The sequence below is a fragment of the Phalacrocorax aristotelis genome, chromosome 10 (genome assembly GCF_949628215.1).
Source record: "Phalacrocorax aristotelis chromosome 10, bGulAri2.1, whole genome shotgun sequence".
Taxonomy (NCBI): Eukaryota; Metazoa; Chordata; class Aves; order Suliformes; family Phalacrocoracidae; genus Phalacrocorax; species Phalacrocorax aristotelis.
The window spans coordinates 12,030,607-12,052,418 of NC_134285.1; the positions used below are offsets into that span (position 1 = coordinate 12,030,607).

A 21,812-nucleotide genomic window follows, 5' to 3' on the forward strand; every position below is an offset into this window, starting at 1 on the left:
TGAGGGAGAGGAGCTCAGGCCCCGGGGACAGACCCCCAGTAACGTTTTCGGAGCAGCTCCCTCGGCGTCCGGAGGCCAGTGGAACAGGACACGAGAGCAGTAGCAGGGCCGAAGTCACACTCCTCCCCGCCTGCCCCCTCAGACGACCCTTCGTTAGGGGACGCCGAGGGCCGTAAGTGCCCGGATGCGGCCGCCCCGCCCCCGCCCCGCCTCCTCACCCTCCGCCTCCCACACGTGTGAGGGGCCCGCGGAGCGGCAGCGCGCGCGGCCCTCCCGCCCCTGTCCGCGGGCCAACCGCCGGGGCGCGCTCCCGAGGGCGGTCTCGGCCGCAGTGCTCGCGAGAGGACATGTCCGCGGTGGCGGCGGCGAGCGAGGGTGAGCGAGCGGGGGAGGGGGGGGGCAGGCAGGCGGTTGTTCGGTGCCGCCGCCGTCGTCGTCGTCGCTTGGCCGGGCTCCTCCGCGCGGGGTCGGCGGGGGAGCGCGCGTCACGTGGCGGGCGGGGTGGTGGCGGCTTGCCCCCGGCGCGCGGCGGGATGGCAGCAGTGCCGCCCCCCCTGGGTCGGGCCGGCCGCCGCGGGGGGGGGGTGGCGAACGGCAGCAGCCGGGCGGCCGCTGCCACCCGGCCTGAGGCGGGCTGCCGCCTCGCGCCGCCACACCCGCCGGGGGCCGCCCGCTCGCGTCGGGCAGAGCCATCTTACGGAGGCTGAGGCGTGTGGAGGGGAGCCCCGCTGCCCTGGCTCCGCTCCGGGAGGGGCGTCCGCCCGCCGCGCTGGGGGGGCCTGGAGCGGCGGCTGCCCCTCCCGGCCGGGGGCGGGCTGGATGCCCGCAGGGCCGGCACTGCGGACCTGGTGGCGGCGTCGCCTCAGCCCCGGCGGGCCGCGCTGCGGGAGCTCCCCCGCCCGCAGGTGGAGGCAGCCTGGGGCGGGGGGGCTGGTGCCGGCACCGCTCGCATCGCGCTGTGGGATGTGTCTGCCCTGGAGCTCTGCCCAGCCCGGCTTCTGCCGTGCTCTCGCTGATAGATTTTCCTTGTGGTGCGCTGCGGTCACGGATTTTTTCGCTTTTTTAAATTTTCCTAAGTAAGGCACGCAAACTCCTGGGCGAGGTGCGGGACCCGTGGATAGAAATGCGTAACTGCAGGGCCTGGCCTTAAAAATATATATATATTGAAATGAAAGTTTTCCCTTGTTCAAAGCGATGAATCTGAGACCTCTGGCCTTGATCACCCAACTTATGCAACTACAGTGTAGGTTCACTTACCTGTTAAAAGAGCGTCTGTGCTTAGACCAGGGACTGTTCAGGGGTTTGGTGTGTCATTTGTGAAATAGGTAGGTTTTAGATGGCACTGGGTTTATCAGCTTTGTGGGTGAAATAACAAGTGTATCTGCAGCAATTGTATGCACAGATCTGTATCTCAGATGCACATAAATCGGTTAACACTTGTGAGAGCAACATCAGTCAGAAGGGAGGGAGCGAGGTGAAGAGCTGTGCTGCAGTGCCTTTCCCCTGTGCCAGCAGATACATTTGCCTTTATTCTGTTTATATGGGATTTGTATTGGTTTCGAAGTATGCAGTGCAGAAAACTGCTGTCATGCTGCCTCAATGCAGTTGGGAGAGGTAATACTAAGATTTAATGGCTGCAGCAGGCAATATAGCTGAAATTAAAAACTACAGGATTTAAAGTGAATAATTGGTTTAATCATGAAATAAATATCAGAAACTTTTAATGCATATTTCACACACAGCACTGTGAAATCTCATAGCTTTGCTGTCAATATGTCTGAAAGATTTAGACTAACATCAGTCAGCTTTGAAGAAAAAAACCCCAGCTTACACTGTACTGTGGGTACAGCATGTTCTAAAGTACATGTTTATGGGGAGGTGATTACACTTCTTCCTCACACTATAGCTTTCCCTTTAAGATGGAAAAATGCCCAGGTTTTGAATTAATTGATGTTTTAAAGCTCTCAACAAAGGGACAGCTGGCACTTCATAAGATTATTTTCATAACGTTTGACATTTTATCTAGTTCCTTCCTGAAGTTTTCTTTCCTGTGCAATTAGTTAGGGCAAACTGTGATCTTTGTGGTATAACTTGCATTTAAAACTTGACAGAGTGCTACCTGGTAATCACACCAGTTATTAAGAAAATAAAAACATCTGGAAGCTGAAAATCCGTAGTACATTGTTGGAAGTGCAGAATTGCAGAACAACTTTCACGATTTAGCTGCATTTGGAGAAATGTAGAAAATTGGACTTAATGATACAGGTGAATTGTTAGGAGGCATACAGTAATGTGACAATCACCTTAATATTTATGAATTTCAATTCATGGGATTCTGTTGAATGAGTTATTAAAACCTTTAACAACTGGAGGTTGCTATACAGATATTCAGCCAAATTTAGTGCTTATATGTGTAAAATCCTCAATAAATTGGAGCCCTTGCTTGTTAGCCTAGAAATCAAATTAGATAATTGATAAAATTATGAATTAATATGCTATTGGATAGATAATATATTTGATTGTGGCTTTGGTTTTGGTTTTTATTTTAAACAGCATTTAGATTACTGATTAAGTAATTATTGGAAGGAAGAGGGGAATACCTTTTACAGTAGGCCATTTCTTTTTTTTAGGCCTTTTGGCATTTCTACCTTGTCGCTTTTTCCTCTTATGTGTGTTTATTTTGATTTGGTGTTTTACATGTTTAATTTTTAACCTCTTTCACTGGTATGTATAGAAACAGTAACATCAGCTTCAGCATGTGAAAACAAAAGCAACGCTGTGTGGCTGAGCAAATGTATGGGGCTTTTTAGGTGATACCTATGGGTTCAAAGCCAAAACTAGAAAACCTCATTAATGTTGTATGAAACAGCATTTAATAAATGCCAGCCTTAAAGATAACTGTGGGGATTTTTTTAACTTTTCTAAATTTAGTATGCAGTGTGTCTGTATATGCATGTATGTACACACACACTCTAAAATATATATGAAAAGTTGATGACGGAACAAGTATGTTTGTATTGTCATAGCAAAAAGCCAAAATGCGGTTGTGAACAGTTCCCTTTTCTTTTTCTTTATCAAGGTTCCTTCATATTGGAATCTATAGAAAACTAAAATATATTTGTATTATCAAGTGAAGTTATAGTGTACAGGTATAATTGGCACTGAAACTTCCAAGCGTGAAGACATTTCAGCTCTAAGGGATTATGCAAGCTGGTCTTGAAGGAGCTAGGACTGGTCTTGTCCACTGTAGTTGAGTTAAAAAGGAGTGGGTAATGCACCTCTAGCACTATTATTCTGGCCAGAGGTTACTGGAAAGACAAATAATTAGTGTGTTAGAATTTGAGCAGTAATATGAAAGCTGCTAAAAATTAGCTTAGAGCTTATTGAAATTACTCTAGGGATTTTTAACCTAATAAGATACTTGAACAAAACTGCAAAGGCTGAAAAAGAGCAGCTTGTATTCTTAAGGTTTTGATTCCTGAGGTGGAATAGAATATGTAACTTCTAAAATACAGAATCCTTGTGACATCTTTGTGATTTTTTTGTTTTTCCTATCTTTACTTTCCAATTGACCAGAAATGTGCTGAAACAGACACTATAGGAGGAGGCTGGAAATACAAGGTAAGTGCTATATCTTAAAAGAATTAAAACTTTCTAAATGCAGTGGTTTTTATAAAGCTGCAAAGTTTTCCGTGAGCAGTGTATTGCTTTAAATTGTGCTGGTTTTATAACCCTGTAACGCGAAAGGTTTTCCAAGAGATACGTTCTCATCCAAACAGGAATTTGAGGATATGCAGTACCTTTGTTACATAAGCTAAGAACATGTTATTGTGATGTTTTTTGCTTTGCCATTCAATATGAGTGGTTTTTAATCACCTCCTAGAATTTTGACTTAAATATTCTTACTTTGATTAAATAATACTTTCTCTTTTTTTAAAAAAGGACTGTCACGCTTGCAAGCCTTCACAGATTATGTTAGACTTTTTCTAAATGTACATAGTTTTGATATTGGTAGGTAAAACTTTGGCCTATATAGCATTTTATTTTTAAGAACTATTCTGCAGTGACTCAGGCTAGCCACCAGCATAGCGCCAGAACGCTTAACAGCACAGCACTTCCAAAGCACCACCAGTGCTTTGGAACCCAAATGCGTTTTTTCATTAAATAAATCCAGTTATAGATGAGGAAAGGGAACTTCTTTCTCAAAGGGAGTAACTAAGAACATTTAGTGGGTGCTTACAGAATTGTGTAAGCCTCCCTGAAAATTTCTACTGAGGCCCCTCTAAGATGAAACAGCATTGGCTCCACTTCTACAGAAAAAGCCACGCTGTACACAACTTCCATGGTTATGAACTGCTCCATAGAATGGAAGAAGAGCAAAACGTACAAAACTTTCTGGGTATACACAGAGGTGGTATGTATCTGGAGCATTGATGCATTCCAACAAACCCTAGAACTGTAGTGTTAGGCAAAAAAATTAGCACCTGGAAACACTTAAAGGTAGGGGACCTTCCTTTAACCTGAAGGTAAGGTGTGTTTCAGGGTTGCATTCAGGCTACATGAAGAAGAGCAGGTCTGATTAGACTTGGCATACCAGTTCAATTCATGACCTGGTTTAGTAAATCTGCAACCTTTGTTCCTTACTGTGAATATATCTGCTACTTTTTTAGCAGCATGCCTAAAGAAGAGATCAACAGCTGAAATTAAGTCTATTTGCACTTGACAGCCATGAATGTTTCATGTTTGCTTCTTTAAATGAAGTTCTTCTGTGGCTGGATTGAGCATAGTGAACCAGTATTCCTGGCATCGTTTCTTGAGCATTTTATCACCTGAAGTTTGAGAGCCTAAATTGCATAATATTAATTATGGAATAAAACTTTCTCAAACTTTTCTGTGGTAAAGATTGACAGCTGTGTAAAACTACTCTTCAGTGTTGTTGAGGCTCTGGCGAAGCCACAGCCACAAAAATCTTCCATATCCTGGAACTCCAAAGCAAATGCACATTACAGAATTTATTAGTGTTCAGATTACTGTTATTAAATCCAGATGTTAATGTAACAGTTTTGCACTTATGCAATAAACTGAATCTCTGTGATCGTTGTCTCAGTAGACAGTATTTTAAGATTTCATATTTGGGTACTTGGCTAAAGCCATTAATTAAATGTTTGAAAACTGGCTTAAACCTGGGCATGATGCCAAAAGCAACAAAGTGAGGGAGAAGTCACAGTTAAGCTCATTTTTGATGTCTACGCTGACTAGTGAAACACAAATTTACAAAAGACTAAAAATGAAGACAAAAAACAAAAAAACCCTGGTTTTCTACCCTTCTCAGACTGAATTTCCAAGATAATTAGCCCTGATTTATATCCCTAAAAAGGACAGACAATTGTATTTTTATTTCCACATGTTGTTTCTAATGTTAGAAGTCTGCTGGAAGGCTAGGGAACAGTTGCTGAAAACTTGATAAAAAATTCTACATGCATTAAAATTAGTTTGCCAGTCATTCTTTATTGTGTAAATGTAAAAGGTAGCTCATAAAAATTCAGCAGAGGGAGTTCAAATTGTTGGTGTTTTCCAGTAAAGTCCAGTTAATAACCATACAAGTTCTTACATTTCACAAAGTAGCAAGTTTCTCAATATTTCTGTGTGCTGGTTTTGGCTGAGAAGGGGTTAATTCTCTTCACTGTGGGGGTTGGGGACCTTTCCAGCTTCTTATGCTCTGCTGCGTTTGGTGGGAGGCTGGGGGGGGGCGGGGCCACAGCCGGGGCAGCTGACCGCGACTGGCCAATGGGATGTTCATTCCATACCATGTGACACCATGACCAATATGTTAAGGGGGGCAGTTTGCAGCTTGGAAAGGTGCGGTGTCGGGTTGGTGGGTGGTGAGTGGCTGCATTGCGTGCCTCTTGTTGTTTTCCTTTCCATTGCATTTTTGTTGTGTTTATTTATTTAAACTGTTCTTAACCCATGAGCGTTACCCTTCTGATTCTCTCCCCCATCTCACCGGTGGGGGAGTGAGCAAGTGACTGTGTGGGGCTGAGCTGCCGGCTAAACCAGGGCAGTCTTTTTTGGCACCCAACCTGGGGCTCAAGGGTTGGAGATAACAACAGCTGCTGGTCACAACACCATGTTGTCCTTTTTGCAGTTGGTGTTAAAGATTGGTGTTGGTTTGTTTAGTCTGCTGTGTTCTGCTGTGATTAGTAACGTTTTGCCTACGAGATTTGTTATGCAAACACTGATTTTTAACTTTATCTGGTATTTGGGGTTTTTGCTGAAACCGTTACTGTACTTTGGATACCACCTTGTTGAGGCGATTAGCAATTCTACCTTCTCCTCTGAGAGATTTTACATGGAGGAAATACAGAATGGTATCTTTGCAACTTTTTTCTATGATGTCTCCGCCTTTATTACAACAACCTTTTTGTATCTTGAACATCCTTGGGTGGTTAAGGTGCACTTATTGTTAGCTTTTGGGCATGTTGTTTTGGTTTTGACTAAGCAACTTAAGAATATCACCCAGAAATCTGCCCCAAGGCTTGACAGTTTTGAGTGGCAGGGCATGTGGGATAGCATGGGCAAATACCTAGGGCAGTGGGCACCCCCAGTGTTTTGGAGTTTCACCCCTGAAGAAGTGCAGAATCCTGAAAAGCTAGTAGAATATTTGGAGAAAGTATGTTGTTGTGCTGGGAACTCCAGAGACACACAGATAACTGCAACGTGATGGGGCCTGGCCCACGTGTACTGAGCCCTGCTCAACAGTATTCAGTGTGCTGCCAAGGGGAAGCGAAGGTCTCTGGATTGAAAGGCAAAGTGACAGGCACTGCGGCTACTCAAACCCCAGGACAAGCACTGCGGCTACTCAAACCCCCACGACAAGTACTGGAGCTGACTCAGAGAATCAACCCGTGCCAGTATCAGTCGCCCCCATGCACAAGACAAAATATTGGAAGCGGACGTCAACTCATTTAGAATGGGATGATGAAAAAGCAGGGCAGTCACAGGGAGAGGAGGAAGAAGTCATAAATGAAATAGAGACCACCTGATCCCTATCCTTGAGTGAGTTGCGAGATATGCAAAAAGATTGTAGCTGTCGTTCAGGTGAGCACATTGTGACCTGGCTGCTCCGATGCTGGGATAATGGGGCCAGTAGCCTGGAATTAGAGGGAGAAGAAGCCAAACAACTGGGTTCCCTTTCTGGGGAAGGGGGCGTTAACAAAGCAATTGGAAAAAGAACACAAGCCCTCAGCCTCTGGAGGTGACTCCTGTCTGGAGTGAAGTAAGGATATCCCTTTAAAGAAGATGTTACATATCGCCTAGGAAAATGGACAACTATGGAGAAAGGCACCCAGTATCTAAGGGAATTAGCTGTGTTTGAGGTGATTTATGGTGACTTGGATGATCAACGGTCATCCAAAGATCCAGATGAAGCCAAGTGCACACAACCCATGTGGCAGAGGTTTGTACGGAGGGCACCATCCTCGTATGCAAACTCATTGGCAGTAACTTCCTGGAGAGGGGACAAGCCACCAACAGTGGTGGAGGTGATTGATAGGCTCTGGGATTACGAAGCAAATATCTCTTCCTCGCTAGTCTCTGCTGTGGAGAAACTATCCTGAGAGGTCCAGCAACTCAAAGGAGATATGTCCTGCTCCCCACCTCTACAGAGTAGTGTCTCAGCTCTCAGGAATAAGCATCCTTTTGCTCAAAGGACAGTCTGATCGTAAGCCCTCTCTATCAAGTGACCTGGAAGAAGAATGATTTCAAATGGGACCCTGAGCAACGACAAGTCTTTGAACAGATTAAACAGGAGATAGTTCATGCAGTAGCTCTTGGGCCAGTCTGGGCAGGACAAGGTGTAAAAAATGTGCTGTACACCACGGCTGGGGGGAATGGCCCTACCTGGAGCCTCTGGCAGAAAGCACCAGGGGAGACCCAAGGTTGACCCCTAGGGTTCTGGAGTTGGGGATACAGAGGGTGTAAAGCCCACTAGACTCCAACTTAAAAAGAGATATTGGCAACATATGAAGGGGTTCAAGCTGCTTCAGAAGTGGTTGGTACTGAAGCACAGCTACTCCTGGCACCCCGACTGCTGGTGCTGGGCTGGATGTTCAAAGGGAACGTCCCCTCTACACGTCATGCAGCTGATGCTACATGGAGTAAATGGGTCGCACTGATCACCCAGGGGGCTTGAGTAGGAAACCCCAGTCACCCAGGAATCTTGGAATTGATCATTGACTGGCCAGAAGGCAAAGATTTTGGATTATCACCAGAGGAGGAGGTGACATGTGCTGAAGAAGCCCCACTCCATAACAAACGGCCAGAAGATGAAAAGCAGTATGCCCTGTTCACTGATGGGTCCTGTCACCTTGTGGGAAAGTACCAGAGGTGGAAGGCTGCTGTGTGAAGTCTTACATGACAAGTAGCAGAAACTGCTGAAAGAGAAGGTGAATTGAGCCAGTTTGCAGAGGTAAAGGCCATCCAGCTGGCCTTAGACATTGCTGAATGGGGAAAAGTGGTCAGTGCTCTATCTCTGTACTGACTCCTGGATGGTGGCAAATGCCCTGTGGGGCTGGCTGCAGCAATGGAAGCAGAGCAACTGGCAGCACAGAGGCAAACCCATCTGGGCTGCCTCACTGTGGCAAGATATTGCTGCCTGGGTAGAGAACCTGGTTGTAAAGGTACATATCCCGTCCCCCATGCCACTGCCCGGAATCCTATCCTGGGCCTGGAAAAACAAGTCCTGTGGCAACATGGCACCCCAGAGAGAATTGAGTCAGACAACGGGACTCATTTCTGAAATAACCTCATAGACACCTGGGCTAAAGAGCACGGCATTGAGTGGGTGTATCACATCCCCTATCACGCACCAGCCTCTGGGAAAATTGAACAGTACAGTGGACTGTTAAAAACTACACTGAGAGCAATGAGGGGTGGAACATTCAGGCACTGGGATACACATTTAGCAAAAGCCACGTGGTTAGTCAACATGAGGGGATCTGCCAGTCGAGCTGTTCCTGCCCAGTCAGAAATCCTACATATTGTGGAAGGGGATAGAGCCCCTGTAGTGCACGTAAAAAATATGCTGGGGAAAACAGTCTGGGTTCCTCCTGCCTCAGGCAAAGGCAAACCCATTCATGGGATTGCTTTTGCTCGAGGACCTGGGTGTACTTGGTGGGTGATGCAGGAGGATGGAGAAATCGATGTATGCCTCAAGGGGATTTGATTTTGGGCAAAAACAGCCAATGAACTGAATGGCACAATGCGAACTGCTATAATATTGCGTGTCACCTCTGTGTTGTATCAATGATATCATAGTATCCTCCCAATCCATGGAAGATGAACTTTGATGAAACAAAGTGCAGCAGTGATGGAACGATGACTGACTTGGTATGCAGCAACCCTACACCACACACACCATCTCTCCCATCCTGAAAGACTGATATGACAGATGGAGCCCAGAGTCATGGGCTGGGTGAACTCAATGGACATTTTTATGGACATTTTACAGGGAGGGTCCATAGACTAAGGGAATGTTGTCTGTGTATTACGTTAAAGGATGGGAAGGGGAGGGGTGATGGTTGGTAAGGTGGTATTGGATCGTATGGGACCTGGGCATGGTGTAAATGGTATGGAATAAGGGGTGGAGAATGTGCTGGTTTTGGCTGAGAAGGGGTTGATTCTCTTCACTGTGGGGGTCGGGGACCTTTCCAGCTTCTCATGCTCTGCTGCGTTGGTGGGAGGCTGGCGGGGGCGGGGCCACGGCCGGGGCAGCTGACCGCGACTGGCCAATGGGATGTTCATTCCATACCGTGTGACGCCATGACCAGTATATTAAGGGGGGCAGTTTGCAGCTTGGGAAGGCATGGTGTTGGGTTGGCGGGTGGTGAGCGGCTGCACTGCGTGCGGTTTGTTTCGGTGGTTCATCCCCCTCCCCCCTCCAGGGTTTCAAGCCTCTTATTGTTTTCCTTTCCATTGCATTTTTGTTGTTGGTTGGTTTTTTTTTTGTTTAATTTTAATTATTAAACTGTTCTTATCTCAACCCATGGGCGTTACCCTTCTGATTCTTTCCCCCATCCCACTGATGGGGGAGTGAGTGAGCAACTGTGTGGGGCTGAGTTGCCAGCTAAACCACGACAATTTCAAATTTAAAAAAAAAATTATAGAGGCATAGAATTCCCACCAATGACATTCTGTCTAACTACATTGCTGGCACAATCCTTAATTTTATTCCCCTTTTTTAAAAATGGGAATGTATTGTTTGATGAAGTTGTGATACAGCAAAGATTTAAGCCTGTGTTTTTGAGACTAAATGAGTTGCACAAAGTTGAACACATGCTTAAAGCTTTCCAGGATTTAGAACCACATGTTATTAAAGCTTTAGGAAAGTAATAGTTGTGACTTAACAAAAGCAAAGAAATCTGTGTATGAATGTCATTGGGGTGGATGTATTATTTGCATCACAGTGTTCCAGACACAGTGAATTTAGTGTATAGGTTGTCTCTTTAAGACTGATGGGTATTCGGTGTAAATTGTGAATTATGTTCTTAATGTTTATACTTAAATGTTATCTGAGAAAATGTGCAATGTCACCATTAATCTTGCATAAGTTGTGTTATCAGTATTTTTGTATGTTGTGAATTCACCGTCTTTCTAAGCATGTTTCATTCTTGTATGTAGGTAACTGGAAGCGCGAAAGCAAAGGAGTTTTATCATCTTTGGTGGTAATCAGGCAGATGAGGGCCACAGAATGTCTGTATTGTGAAAATGGAGCTTGTGGAATATGCTGAGATTACTATATAGAAGTTAATGGGATCTTTATGTTCATTATGGTTGGTCTGAATTGTACCATTTGTGTATTATTTTAGGAGTGTTTGAATGGACTAACAAATTTCAGTCAGCTATTTTGGAGCATTTGTTTTTTCATTATGGTACCATGTACTTGATAGGTTATTTTTTAGGATTTCCTCTTTTGAAAATACCATATTAATAATATATTTTAATAGAAAATACAACATAAGACAGGTAACAAAAAGAAATGCCTTAATGTTTTGCTAATGATTTTCAATGTGTTAAGTTGTACTCTTTCTACAGCTGTACTCTTTATGAGTATACTTAGTATATTTATAAGGAGTTTTTTAAAGGCTCATAAAGTGTGTGAATCAGGAAATAATTACAAAAATCTTTTTGAATCTGCTCTTGACACCATTGAGTAGTGATGTGTCAGATTTTATATTGATTCAGATGAATTTTCTTGGAGGGCAGTATGCTTGTTCATACATTCTCCTCTCACAGTTACACCTCTGCTTGTTTCATATCCAACAGAAGGAAATAAGTTTATGTACATGCCTAGTAAGAAAATTCTGAATGTAGATAAATTCAGGCTGTCATTGATTTAGTATCACTGTGCAGCAGCATTTGTTATGAAATTGAATGCAAAATTGACAGTGAAGCTGTGAGTTTGTATGCCAGTTTTCAAAGTAGTTTTTCACTATTACATGGTGGGTTTTGTCTTTTTTTCTTTAGTAAAATTGCAGAATTTAATTCTTGTACTCCAGAGGAGTAGATTAACTCATCCTGGTTAACGTATTTTTGAAAACCGTGAAGTAAGTTTTTTCAGGTAAGAAATCCAGAATTTAAATACAATTTGCAAGTAGTGAAAGTCCTAATAATACTTGCCATCACTCAGTGCTGAGGAATTGCTCCAAAAGCGAAGTTGATCAGTTAACAAATCATTTGTTTGGGACTTGCTGTTATTTAAAAACTTCCAATGATTCTGTAGTTTGGGTTATCTAGTTTAGGTAAATATTAAGAACGATCACAACATCATCATACAACTGTGTGTGAAGTTACAGGAATGACTGAAAACATCACCATTTTCTAGTTAATATATTACATGCTGTAATGTCATTTGTAGTTTCTGTATAGCAGAAGGATTTTAATATCTACTTTATGAGAAAAATGCTTATTTCCTGTGCTTCTAGAAATACTTAATTCAAGAGAAGTTACCACTTTATTATACAGTCTTTATTTCTGAATTTGTATGGGTTATTTACAGTAATGCTTCTTTACATTCATGTCCAATAATACCTTACCTCAAGTGAAAGTATTTGAGTGCTCCTGTAAAGGGTTTACCAAGCAAATGCTATCAGTTTCTGCAAAATGTAAACCATTTTTATGGTTATAGGAATTACAAATCTTCCAATGTGAATCAAGCTTTAAATAATTTCACTCTACGTCTCTAGACAGTTTCAAACAACTTTCTTTGCTTCTGTGAATAACACAGGGTAATTGGTGATTTCTTCTAGAATCAGATCAGCATTGTGAGGCAAACTGTTCTGGCTGCGGTAGATCCAAGCTGAGTGGCTAATGACTCCCTCCTTGCTCTGCCAGATGTTCCACCCTTCCTCTGTTCTGCTGGTTTAACCATTCGCCTGCTCTTTTACCAGGGCCTGTAAAATGTGCCTGACTTTAAAAGCTTGTTGCGCAGAGCTGAGAAAATAGAAAGGAGGAATCTCTGGGAAAGGGTGAAATGCAGATGGTAGTAACCTACTTCAACCGATAGCTCATCTTTCTCTGCCCTGAGAAAGGCCTGAGCAGGAGCAAAGGTGGGCAATAAGGAGACAAACTAGAAGTTTGAAATGGAGGATGGATAGAATACTAGAAGGTACTTACCTTTCTCTTTCCATTCCTGCAGACTAAATGAGATTGATAGTTGACTGGAGGCCCTTGAGCATAGGCGAAGTCAAACATTTGAGGCAGTAATGGGGCCAGAGGGTAGTCCAAAAGGTAGAATTCCATAGTGTCTCTTTGATCTGCCTGTGGGTTCTTGACATCTGTAGGTAAGCTTTTGAAAGCCTAAGCCGAGCCTTATGCTGTCTGGCTGAGGAACTTGGTCAAGAGAAGAAAAGGTACATTAAGGAAGGATGGTGTACAGAGTAGTTTCAATGGGTAAAGTGAAAGCTGAGATGAGAATTGATTGTTATACATTGGGGATAGACAAAAGAGAGAATTCAGGAAGAGGGATCGAGGAGGAGAGCAGGTACTGAAATGATCTGCAGAAGAAATGAACTATGATTTGATGCCAGAAAAGAAATAATGAACATAAGGCAAGAGAAACCTGGGCTATAGTAATTACATCTGGCCAGATAATATTTAATACCTTGTTTTCATCCGATTATCAGTAGTTTTCCAATAGGGGTTCTAATAAAATGTTGTATATTTTTTTAGCGAAAATATTATTAATACTGTTTAAGAAATGTCTTTGAGGAAAGAGTGGGATTGCATATATTTTCCAGCCTTTTTAAACTTTTTTTTTAAATGATTAAATACATTGTGTGTTTTAGTGTTAGTAAATGGATTTAACCAAAGTGCTTTGAAACATATCCTAATAAGTTACATTTGCTGACTGTTAAATGGGAGAAATAGCGTATCAGAAAGAATATTAAAGCAAGTATGTTTTCTGTTATGCTGCTGAAACCCAAAAATGTCTAGTATACAAATAAAACTGTTATGTAGGAGAGAAATTATGGCTTGAACTATTTTTAGGCTCATGAGTTTGTAAATTGACTTATTCTAGCTGTGATGTGTTCATGAAAAGAAATGTTCAGTAAGAGCTTTCTCATTAGCATTATGCAGAAGGTTATTGGGAAAATATACTACAAAATATTTCACCCTGTGTTTTAAGTTTGCGGTTTTTTAAATTTTTTTATTGCTTACTGAAGCTCAAGAAGTATACTCCACATTTGAATACATTTTCAGCTGAGAGGGGAACTGTTCAGCCACATAACTTATTGAAACACAATTAAGATGATACACATTGTCTTTTGGTAGAACCTCTCATTCCACCCATGTCAGGGATTTTTGCCTGCTCAGGTTTGTTCTGCTGAACTGTTTCAGTTCATGTTAGCCAAGTTAGCAAAGGTAAATCAGTTGAAACTTGTTAAGCTGATTGAGCTCTCTGTGGATAAGGACTGCCCATGCCAAGGGCTGACCCAGCAGTGTGGACAGGACCATCATAACCAGAAATTGGGTGGGGAAAATAATCAGACACGCAGGTAATTTTGCCTGCCATTGCAATTACAAGTGGACTTGGTGGTTCTAACAGAAATGCCCTATATTTAGTTGCTATGCCATTGGACCTAATTAGTCAATAACTATAATTTATTTTTTTTAAACATTTGAAGTCGATACCTTATATGTTGAATTAAGGAACAACCTATATTAAGAGCTATTTAAGCTTTGTAATAATAAGGCAGTGTTGCACAGGAGCCTTCTATCTTAGTATAGCAGATTTTATTAATGGTGTCCCTTTTTAATGCAGAAATATCCTGTTCTTTCAATTGGGGGGGTGGAAATGGTGCTGTAACAAACCCTGCCTGTTTGTCTTTTTTCTTTTTTTTTTTACACTCATTGTATCAGTGTTAAATTGATTGTTTGTTTACTTTCATTATAAATTTCTAAATATTATTTTCCTTAAAGATGATATTTGGAAATAATTAGTCTTAATTGACTGAAGGAAATAATTTATTGCAGTCAGGCTTCCTGATTTTTGTCTACACATGTGAAATTTATATCTTTGAATACTAGAGGCCTTTTTTCTATGTTTGTTAAATTTCTGTTGAGTGGTTCTCGAGATTTTAAACATTTCAGTTTCTTTCTTCATCAGCTTATTCTTGGTTACTGCCATTTCTGCATAAACAGGACTTTTTTCTCTCCTTTATAATTGAGGGAGATGAGAATGATGATTGTTCTATAAGGGGAAGGTTTAATGGCTATTAAGAGAAAATCCCAAGAATTACAGAATTTAGATGTGTTACAGCTGTTAAGTGTAGCAATTTGTGCAGAAATCTACTGTAAACAATTTTATGGTTACCATCCATCTAATTTTTATTTCTTTATTTTTAAACAAGCAGCTTTGTAGGGAATGAAATATTGGAACACACAATAGTTACAGATAAGACTTCTTTGAAAGTGGCCTTAGGCAACACAGACTCTCCTGACCCGGAGTTTCTGCGCTATTAGTCTTTAGCTAATATCAGTATGGAAAATGGAATTCAAGTTCGTTTTGGCTTTGGAGATCGTGAGAAATTGGTTCTTAAAGCATGGAGGGCATGGACTTGTGGATTATAGCATTAAACTGTTCAGAACATCAGAGTTTTCCAGCACCGTACTAATAACATACTACTTCTGTTTATTTTAGAATATGGGTGTTGAACTGGGGATTAAGCTTGATCACTTATAATTTTGGTTCTGTACTTACAAAGAAACAGTAAGTGATATTCCTTCCTGTGGTCTTAACCCTGTTTACAGAGTGTATTATTGGTCTTGTTAGAAGTGTACTTAATTTGACAAGTACAAGATTTTGTTTTGGCTTTAGTTTAGTAAAGAGTGTTGTTTTGTCTTTAACAATTTTACTAATTTTTCTGTTGAAGTCCTAATATGATGTTTGTGATATATCTTCACACTTAATTTCCCATGTTGAGGAAGCTGGGGGTTGAGGTTTTGTGGTTTGGGGTTTTTCCTACTGAAAGTCTGTGCTTAAATGCATAGAATTTAACTTTCTTTTAGTATGCATCCTTATTGTATCTGTTAATTAAAAAAACCCCCCACAATCGAAGAACAAAAGCACTTTAATTCTTGGGAAGATACTGCAAGGTGTAAATCTGTTACAACTGCTATAATTGCATTCACATTCTGACCTTTTATTGTTGTATAAACAATTAGCTCACTTAATATGACGTGAGATATGAGCAGTTGAGCAGTGGTTCACTGTTACCAAAGGTACCATGACACTTCGTTCTGTTTGCTTCCAGGTAAGGTGTAATAACTTTTCTTTCACCCCGCCATATCAGTAGGTGTAGCTTGGAGAAAGGGTCAGTTGAAGACTGTGGAGGGAAGAGGTGGTCCTCCTGAAGCCGTGAATCTAAATGATAGCTGGTATCTAAGTGATGAAACAACTGTGGTTGGTCCCTTTTAAGTGCTTTTTAGTTTGTAATAGAAAGTAATAGTTTTAAGCCAAGCAAATAAACATACTTGTCCAGTTCGAGTAGTAGCTTTGGCTATAAGAAACATGAAGTATATTGATTTCATTCTGAGTCTAGGGTAATGACAAATAGAGTGGAGAATAATTTATATGTATCAAGTATCAAGAGCATGAAGTGGTATTATGGGACTACCAAAATTTTATGTCACAGCCTCTGTTTACTTGAGAAAGATGGGCATTTTTACCCATACAGCATGCATGTGATGAATACATGCATTTAATATAGCTAACTGGGTTACCTTTGGGAGCACTAGGGGAGCCTTCAAAATCTTATGGCTGTAGCTCACCCAATGGTTTTGTCTAAGCAGGACAGCAGCACCATACAAATTAATCTTAAAATTTCCATCATCATCTTTAATTAGCCCTTAATTTTAATTTTAGTGCTATTCAAAATGTGTCACATCATCCAATGTATATCCAGTTGTTGAAAAGAAGATATGGTCCCATGAACTTGTAAGTCAGACATGATAATTGTTTGTTACTAGGACTCTGTTTTCTTTCTAGTTAAATGAAATAGAGGAGAAGATTAAATATTTCCAATAACTTGCAAAGTAAAACCAGTCATTTGGGGCAGTTAAATACATATCATAATGCTCTGCTGTGCTTTCTACAGGGAGGTTACGTGATCATAAAAGAGATATTTTAGATGAACTCGAAGCACTTAGTGTAAATCAAATAACGCATGGTAAATAGCTGCTGATTAAGATGTCCAGAATATTGATTGTTATCTTTTTTATTTAAACATTAATCTGTCACCTTTTAAGTTTTTAATTTGTCCATTAGTGGGTTAAATTTTACAAGTTCTAGTTTCAGAAGTTAAGAGTAACAAGTTGTCTGGTTTCCATGGGAGCTAATTTAAGTTATTGTTTGCATTGTTGATACCTGAAAGTAGCTCTGTTGGTACAAGTCAGTATGCAGCGAAAGGTTTGTGAGAGATTTTCTGAGTCGTCCTAAGGTTATGAGTAGGGACTGCTTAACTGAGTGTCATCTGCATGTGTGCACTGAGTTGCAGTTCAGGCATAATCATTTTAATATCTGCAAGATCCCCTAAATTGAAGTTGCTAGTAATCTGAAATTTTACGCTATGTTATTTTGAATTAGTGTCTAATTAGTATTTAGTTTATTGCTGAACATTAATAAGTGAAATTCTGTCCTGTTGAAGTCAATTGCATTTTTTAAGAGGTCAAATATCAGTCTTTAGTACACCAAATACTATAATAAAAGTCTGCTAATCTCTGTAACTAAATAGAAATAAAAAGAAGCAAAGTATATCTTTTTCAATAAATTTCATTTTATAGAAATGATTGTGTAATGATCAGTCATGCTTATGAAGGAAGGTAGAAAGTAGAATGTTCAATGGGAAACAGTCTTCAGTTCCTTCCTCTTTGACTTGAATCCTAATGCTTTCCTTGCTTTGTTCGGTTCAAGGGCTTGGTTTACAGGCACTAAAATAAACAGAATAGCACCTGCAGCTTAGTCATAAATGAGGACATCTTGAAGTAGCTAAGCAAACAAATGAAATCATGGAGTAATTTAATATTTTCCGAAATGCCTTAGATGCTCTACCAACATTCATTTTTTAAAATAGATCAGCGTTTTGGCTATCAAAGGATTTTAAACACATAAAGGAATTGTTAAAGATGATGATCCAAATTATTGATAAAAGTTACTAATTGATTATTTTCTGAACTGTCAGAATACCTCTTGTTTAAAGCTCTGTATATTTTATCTTTTTTAAATAAATGCCCACTTCTAGGATGTGACACCAAAATGTTTAGCAGTCGCATGATGTGTTCATCTAAATATTTGACTTCTACTCCAAACTTGAGCACGTTTGTGTTTTGATTTTTTTTTAAATACATTGTCAACTTCAATTACATAAATAGATTCTGCTGGCTACACTGTCTATGTTTGCTGGCTACAGGAAATGATGGAGCACATGTTATTTTATTAATTCCTTCCACAAAGTTCTGTCATAGTCCAGAAGAACTGAACTTGCTTTTTGGCAAGTCTAAGTTGATCTTGCAATTACTTGAACACTACTGCTAAGCACTTTGTATTAAAAGTGATATTAAGAACTTTTGGATTTTCTTATTTGGAATTCAAATAAATTCCTCCTTAAATGTTGTGCTACTTATGTTTTACTGGAAAAAAGAGACTTAATTTAAATGTGTACAGATCAGTGAGGATGAGAAACTGGAAGCATCATTTGTTTGCACACCAATCACATGACTAATGATGTGGTTTCTCGTTGTTTCTTTGTCTTGCTATATTTATGTATTATAAAATTGCCCTTGTGTTGTTTTCTAAGTTGAGTCTAAATTTTGTTGCTGTCAGTGTTAATACAGGCGTTTTAAATTTTAGTAGAGTATTAAAGCAAATTTAAAATATTGACAATCCACATCTTCATAGACTGTAGAATAGGAATGTCATGTTTAGATTTTTCTGAGCATTGCAAATGGAGTATTTCTGTGCATGGTGTGTGTGTAACATCTAAACAAGATATTACTTTGTTTTACCTTTCTAGTTTAAGGTATTTTTATGAAGCTGTTTATTTTATTAGAACTAGTGAGGGTATGTGCTGTAACAGCTTCATGTTTATTTAATCAAGTTAATCCAGCTGAATGATTTAGCAGTGCCTCAATATGAGCATTGTGCATTAAGATGAGATAAAATCAAATTATGTCTGCCTGTAAGGTGATTAAAAGTAAAGAAAAAAAAAAAGTTGAAGACTGTATCTGGATGTCATTCCCTTATGACAAGTTGTAGGACAGTGTTTATTATACTTTCAAGTGTTGTTGCTGTAATTCTTGTTACTACTAAGTGCACAGGTAGGGGCTGTTGGGAAGGATGGACTTAGTTGTGGGTGAAATAACATACCTTTTTATTGTGATTCACAGTTTTCAACATGACTTAAGCCTTTATGAACTTTCAGCGACAAACAGTACTGTGCTGTAAGTTAAGCATAATGTGGCTACTACTTATACAGCATTGTGTCTGTAGAAGGTATATTAAAAGATGTTCTGGATTATCCAGATAGACTGATAGATGCTAGCTTTGATGCTCGTTTCAGATAACTTGCACAACTACCTACGTGACCGTCTCTCTCTTTCACATGATAGAATAGCAAAGCAGTTTGTACCCTTCTTTTAAGAAGGTTGTTGACTGTGGATTATCTTTAAGAGATAGCTAATCCTAGACACTAGTTTTTCATTTGGTGCATCAGACCGTTTGTTGATTTTGGTGCATGCTGCGAAGTTACTTTCATAACTGTGTCTTAAAGGAAGATGGTATATTTGAAAAGTTCTATATAATCAGTAAACAATGTAAACATTTCTTCTGTCTGAAGGGATTAGTTTTGTTTTAGTGATGTGAATATTATGCATATTGAACCTTGGCTTGCTTTACTTTTATAAGAAATCTAGCATCTTGGGTGAACTTTATTAATAACCATTTTAAAGCCCACAACATGTGAACACAGGAGATAATGTAATAATCTACTTAAAACATTTTTGAGACCTTGAAGTATTTAAACACTAAGCTTCAAAACATTTGAGTTTTATCCTTTCTACTGAAGGGGTGTGTGAAGCCCAGATTTTACCAACAGTTATTTGAATAGGTTAGTTTTGAGAAGGCATAATATTAAAAAAGAATAGCTGAATCATCTGTATGGCCCTACACAGCAACAGGCTATGCTTTAGCTTCCCCAGGCTGTGAGAGGCTGCCTCTGTTCATCACAGACCCCCACTCTCTGCCTGGTAATTAATTTGCACTTAGCAGGCCACATCTCCCACTATGAATGAGGTGCCTTCCCCCTCTCCCGGGGACAGAACAAGAGGAATGTATCATCTGGTATTCTGTTGACTCATCCTCTGCCTCTGTCCAGATATGAGTAACTTTCTGTACTTTACATAGTTTATGCTGTGCTTTTGCTGATGTAGCTTATTTCTTTTCAGACTTTAATCAGTCCAAAATATTAATACTTAAAGATTTCCTTCTAAGAATTGGTAAAGAGAATTTCAGTGTAGCATTGTCATCAAAATATGCGGAAGTGTTACATCAGTTTCTGGAGTGTCTGCTCAGTGGTACTGATTTAGCTACAGTTGACAGTTACAAAAATTTAATCTCAATAAATGATTAAATAAGAGAGGAAATTTATCTGAAATGTTCCTCAGTCTGGTCTTGACTCCATGCTCCTTAAGAAGCATGTCATTCCGATTAGTGGTATGGTGAGAAGCCTGATAGGACCTCAGTTCTGTCATATACTTCTGCACATTGTTTTTAGAGAAATGAATAGTAACAATGAGTTTCTGCTAATGCATAATCCAAGCTGATTACTCATAGTTAGTCAGCCATCGATATTTCTCATCTCTTTCTGCTTTTGTCTAAATTACCTTTGTAAAAATAGCGGTATGATTTAAGTCCTTGTTGCTGTGTATTTTACCACAAAATTTATCTTCATTAATTAATATACCAACACTGTATTTTAACTGCAGGATTGCAGTTTCTTTCAATATAATAATTTGATGTCAGTTTTAAGTTCAGAGTTCATATACTGTATCCATAATACTTTTAAGGAGAGAGGTTGTGTGAGGAACCAACCGCAGAAGTTGTAAGCAACACCAAGTTGTCAGTAGTGTTGAAGCTGTCTCTCTTCGGGAAAAGGAACAGTATCACAGTGTGTGAAGTGGAAATCTAAAATGGTTGAATATTTTCTTTCATTAAAACTGTCTTGGTCTTTTAATCCACTGTGGAATACACAAAATGAGGGGTCCAAATCTCAACAGAATAAGCATTGTTCTTGTAACAGGCAAACTTAATTTGAGACATTTTCTCCAATCAGTGAAATTATGAATGTCAAAAATGAATTAGATTAATGTATTCAGTTAACTTACTGATAATCTGGATGATTATTAATAGCAAGTACTTTCTATGTCTATGTTCATTTTGTACTCAGTCATATATTCGTCTTTACTGGTTCTAAATGCTGTTTCAGTAAGTGCATTTGAAATCCACTGAGAAGATGAAAAACTAAAAGAAAACAAAAGAACTTTTGTTAAAATTACAGTGCTAAATGCAAAAGGCTATTTTTTGGTTTCTACATCTTTACTACTTTAGAAACACCAATATATGATACTTGGTGTAAAAGACAGGTTAGTGATTTGGAGGAATAGTTTTAAGTGGCTGTTAGGTACTTTGTAAGTATTTCCCAAGCTTTTTTTTTATTACTATTATTTATCTTTCAATATTGTAATGAAATATAAGTAGTCTTTAGAGTTTGGGGAAAAATTGTGTATGGACATGCAGAAAACCGTATTCAGAACAATTATAAAGGGAGCCTCAGTAGCTTTTCATGTAGGAATTTAATAAGATCTCAGGCGTACAATAGAATGTTAGCACAGCTGAAATGAAATTGTGCATATATGATGTGTGCTAGTGTCTACCAAACAGAACACGCTGCATTTTAGAGGTCACAGAGAAACCATTGTATACGAGACTGAGGAGCATTATTGTCTGTGTAGCAGACACCTAGATTTGGTATTGCTCCAGGAACTGACTTGAGATGGATTTCCTCCAGCCAACACTGCTCTGTGTTTCTTGGTTTTCTTTTTACCCCTCGCTGATCGGCAGCATGTCAAGAGGAGTCATCCTTTAAATACATTGCATCTTTTCCTCTCTTTGAAAATGGGTATTTCATCCCCAATTCTTGTCTCTGGGAAGTTACTCTCTCAGCTTACAGTTACCATATTGTTCTGTGAGCTAAATGTTC

The 21,812-nt window shown here is 40.0% G+C and overlaps 1 protein-coding gene across 8 annotated transcripts in view; it reads left to right on the forward strand.

The window, feature by feature from the left end:
• The first annotated feature begins 231 nt into the window (after positions 1-231).
• The window catches only part of MRTFB (myocardin related transcription factor B), an 89,282-nt gene continuing 67,701 nt past the window's right edge, over positions 232-21,812 (forward strand). For 2 of the 8 annotated variants that reach the window (XM_075105238.1, XM_075105241.1), the window contains exons 1-3: positions 285-375; positions 3,577-3,621; positions 11,524-11,617. The gene's annotated coding sequence lies outside the window, so the exon portion shown is untranslated. Of the gene's footprint in view, positions 376-1,028; positions 2,266-3,576; positions 3,622-11,523; positions 11,618-21,812 lie in introns of those variants that run through there. The other 6 variants (XM_075105243.1, XM_075105242.1, XM_075105247.1 and 3 more) reach the window with 4 other exon arrangements.